The following is a 4,823-nucleotide window of genomic DNA, read 5'->3' on the forward strand; positions in this document are numbered from 1 at the left end:
CCCAAAGTTATTTGGCTATAGGACCTCTTTGGCAGGGAGCACAACTATGGAGCACATTTTGGGAAACATTTAGGCATGGTTGAAAAATCAAGCAGAGAAACTCTGCCTGTAGATCCAACTAAAGACACCAATTCCCAGCTAGGAACTGGAAGATCACTGGTAAAATAAGACATTGCTAATTCCCCTGGTATCTTTACTTATCAACAGATCATTTTTAAAAATAAAATTTATTTTTCTTAGAGCAGTCTTAGATTTACAGCAAAGTTGAGCAGAAGGTACAGAGGTTCCCCATTCATCCCTTCCCCCACACAAGCATAGGGTCCCCCATCATCAACATCTATACCTGCACCAACATCCTGTTTACATTTGTGCTGACTGACACCTAGTGATCACCCAGAGTCCACAGTTTACATTAGGCTTCACTGTGTATGTTGTACTTTTCAAGGGTCTGGCCAAAGGTATAATGGCCAACTGACCGTGTTTTCATAGGTCTTCTCTCCGTTCTCTGTATTCCATTTTTCTCTTTGTTTTGTTTTGCTTTGGCCGCCACATGCAGCATGTGGGATCTTAGTTCCCTGACCATGGATTGAACCCGTGCCCCCTGCATTGGCAAGGCAGAGTCAACAACTGGATCTCCAGGAAAGTCCCTGGTACTCCATTTTCTTAACTCTAAGATCTAAAATGTCAAATTTGAAAGCACTATTGATGGCCCAATGTCTAAAAAAGATAAAGTTTGATGCTTTAAAGCAGGGTTAGCCAATTACAGCCTATGGGTCAAAAATAGCCTGCTGCCTGTTATTGTAAATAAAGTTTTCTTCAAAACACAGCCACACACTTTCATTTGCATATTGTCTATGGCTGCTTTCATGCATCTACAGAGTTGCTGCTGCTGCTGCTGCATCACTTCAGTTGTGTCCGACTCTGTGTGACCCCATAGACGGCAGCCCACCAGGCTCCCCCATCCTTGGGATTCTCCAGGCAAGAACACTGGAGTGGGTTGCCACTTCCTCCTCCAATGCATGAAAGAGAAAAGTGAAAGTGAAGTCTCTCAGTTGTGTCTGACTCATCGAGACCCCATGGACCGCAGCCTACCAGGCTCCTCCGCCCATGGGATTTTCCAGGCAAGAGCACTGGAGTGGGTGCCATTGCCTTCTCCGCTACAGAGTTGAGTAGTTGCAATAGAGTTTGTAGGATCACCCCCTCCACAAACTGAAAATATTTACTATCTGGCTCTTTATTAAAAAGTTTGCCAACACTTACTTAAAAGAGAAAATAGAACGTGGTATTAGTTCTGTATTCAGTCTTTTTCAAAGTCATATTTCAATGAATTTTACTAGTTTAAACTTGAAATGATACAATTAATTATATTTTGTTCGCATTAGCCATCTCTGTGTATTCTGCAAGTTTTCCTTTCTCTCTCTTTTTTTTATTCTTTGACCACACCACAGCACACAGGATCTTAGTTTCCTGACCAAGGATTGAACCCAGACCCCATGCATCCTCTGCGGTGGAAGTGTGCAGTCTTAACCACTGGACAACCAGGGAAATCCCTCCTTCCTCTTTTTCCAGAGAGCTCTCCCCCTCTTCTGTCAACTGAAAAAAAAAAAAAAGCACAACCTAGGAATTCCCCAGCAGTCCAATGGTTAAGTCCAATGTTAACAAATGCAGAACATAAAAGTTGCAAGTTAAGTTTTACTTGGAGACTTTACTGGGGACGATAGCCCGGGAGACAGCCTCTCACACAGCTTTGAAGAATTGCTCCAAGGAAATCAGGGAGGAGCCAGGATATATTTGAATTTTGCTGGAAAAAAAAAATGTGGTCAAATATCAAAAGATTACTGCTAATCACAGAAACAGACATCTCGAGTTAATGGTTTTAGTGGTTTTTTATGTCTGGGAAGATACAGGAGTCCAGGCTCACTGAAAATTTTCCTTAGATATGCATCTTAATGGTCTGGGGCCAGTATTCAGAATACAGAATGCTTCCTGTCTCTATTCTGAATTCCCCTAAGGACACACCGATGTGGGGAGTGGGGATTGGTGGCTGCAGTGGCCGATGGCTTGATGGCAGTATTCTTTGTTTACTGGAATGGCAGGCAACATTCTCTTTCCATATTCCCATAATACACCTCCCTCCTAAATATGAAAGGTACATAGAAACCATTTTTTTTTTCAAATTAATACTTATAGTTACAAATGGCAGGTTGAACACATCCATTTATCTCTCATCTCCCCCAACATCCTCTTATAATGAAGTCAAAGAATCTGAAAATTCTAAGCTCATGAAGAAAAACTAAAAAAAACAACAGTGAAAAAAAATAGTTAAGAAAGTTGAGAATATGTACAGTGGATGAAGAAGTGCTGACAAATGTCATCATCACCAATGGGTGATGAGCCAAGAAAGCAGAACCTAAGTGCCTAGTGGAAAATGAACTTATCAGTTGAACTTATCGGTTGAACTTATGAACTTATCATTCATAAGAAGAATCCAGGAACAGCCCAGAAACTGAGGCATCAGGTAGTGCTTAGAGGGTATAAAGCATTGAGCTCACAGCATAAGAACTGATTGAAAAACAGGAGCCATTAAATGAGTTTGTACTCCTGCAACAAACAGCTGAACAACTCTTGTTTAGTCCCCCAAGGAGATGGGAGGCTTATTCTCCAGGGAAATTGATCCATAGCAGCTAAGAGTGACCAGATGACTAAGCTGTCACCAGAGTATAGTCAGCAGACACTTTCTTGTACCTGATCTGCTCCTAGTTTTTTCCATTTACTTAGGCTGGAATCTGGTTAGTCTGAGATCGTGTTTCAGTTACAGAGGACGATGCCTTAGGGCAGTTCTTAAACCTCATGTGTGTTCTCAGTCACTTCAGTCGTGTCCGACTCTTTGAGACCCTATGGACTGTAGCCCGCCAGGCTTCTCTGTCCATGAGATTCTCCAGGCAACAATACTGGAGTAGGTTGCCATGCCGTCCTCCAGGGGATCTTCCTGACCCAGGGATCTAACCCACATCTCTTATGTCTCCCACATTGGCAGGCAGGTTCTTTACCTGGAAGCACCACCTGGGAAGCCTTGACAAGGATCAAAATCATCTGAAAGTGAAGTGAAAGTGAAGTCTCCCAGTCGTGTCCGACTCTTTGCCACCCCATGGGCTGTAGCCTACCAGACTCCTAAGTCCATGGGATTTTCCAAGCAAGAATATTGGAGTGGGTTGCCATTTCCTTCTCCAGGGGATCTTCCCGACCCAGAGATTGAACCGAGGTCTCCCACATTGTAGGCAGACGCTTTACCATCTGAGCCACCAGGGAAAATCATCTGAGGGTTTATGAAAACACTGAGCCCCACCCAGAACCTTCAAGGGTTCTGATACAGTAAGTCTACAGCAAGCCAGAAAATTTGCCTTTCTAACAATATTCTAGGTGATGCTAATGAACCATTACCCCAGAAATGTACCTAAGTAGAAGGAAACTGGATTCCCCGAACAATCAGATGGAAGAAACAGTCTATTTATCTAAGCTTGACAGTTATTCAAAAGAGAACTTTGTTCTTCAAGCCACTGAACTTTGGATCCCCATCTAGCATTCTATCCTTATTAACAGCCACACCTCACTACTGGAAGTGCGGCAGGCAAGCTGACACCCAGGTAAGAGACTAGAGATTTCCCTATAGAATCTGGTTGGCTGCAGAGAAACAATTTACAGATACTGCTGGAGTTACCCAACAACAAATAAAAGCAATGACACTCAGGGTTATTGCCTTATCACATGCAGTAAATCCTACATGTCAATAAGCCCTGCCCATGCACAGGGCATGAAATTAAAAGATGCTTGCTCCTTGGAAGAAAAGCTATAACAAACCTAGACAGAGTATTAGAAAGCAGAGACATCACTTTGCTGACAAACGTCCACATAGTCAAAGTTAAGGTTTTTCCAGCAGTCATGTACAGATGTGAGAGGTAGACCCAAAAGAAGGCTGAGGACCAAAGAACTGATGCTTTCAAACTGTGGTGCTGGAGAAGATTCTTGAGAGTCCCTTGGCTGCAAGGAGATCAAACCAGTCAATCCTAAAGGAAATCAATCCTGAATATTCATTGGAAGGACTGATGCTGAAGCTGAAACTCCAATATTTTGGCCACCTGATGCAAAGAGGTGACTCACTGGAAATGACCCTGATACTAGGAAAGAATGAGGGCGGGAGAAGAGGACGACAGAGGATGAGATGGTTGGATGGCATCACCGACTCAATGGACATGAGTTTGAGCAAACTCTGAGAGATGATGAAGGACAGGGAAGCCTGGCATGCTGCAGTCCTGGGGGTCACAAAGTGTTGGACACGACTTAGTGACTGAACAACATGCACAGGGACCTGGCCAGCTATTTGTGCCTACCAGACACAGGAAGAGAGTATCTAACATGAAAGAAAATGACTTAAAATGAAAACAGGGGGAAAAAATAGGACTAACATGAGAGACAATGCAAGGAACAGAAGTTTGTTTTTTTTTAATTACCATTAATCAGACTTTAGAGTCAGTACTGTATCCTGTAAAACGAAGTAGATGTTTTGGCTTCCCTGGTGGCTCAGTGGAAAAGAATCAGCCTGCCAATACAAGAGACATGGGTTCAATTCCTGGTCGAAGACGATCTCGTGTGCCATGGAGTAACTACGCCCAGTGTGCCTCAACTACTGAACCCCAAGCCCTAGAGCCCCTGCTCAGCAGCTAGAAAAGCCACTACAGTGAGAAGCCCATGCGCTGTGACTAGAGAGTAGCCCCCACTCACCACAACTAGAGAAAATCCTCTGCAGGAAGGAAGACCCAGCACAG

Source organism: Odocoileus virginianus, chromosome 15 (assembly GCF_023699985.2).
Source record: "Odocoileus virginianus isolate 20LAN1187 ecotype Illinois chromosome 15, Ovbor_1.2, whole genome shotgun sequence".
Classification (NCBI taxonomy): domain Eukaryota; kingdom Metazoa; phylum Chordata; class Mammalia; order Artiodactyla; family Cervidae; genus Odocoileus; species Odocoileus virginianus.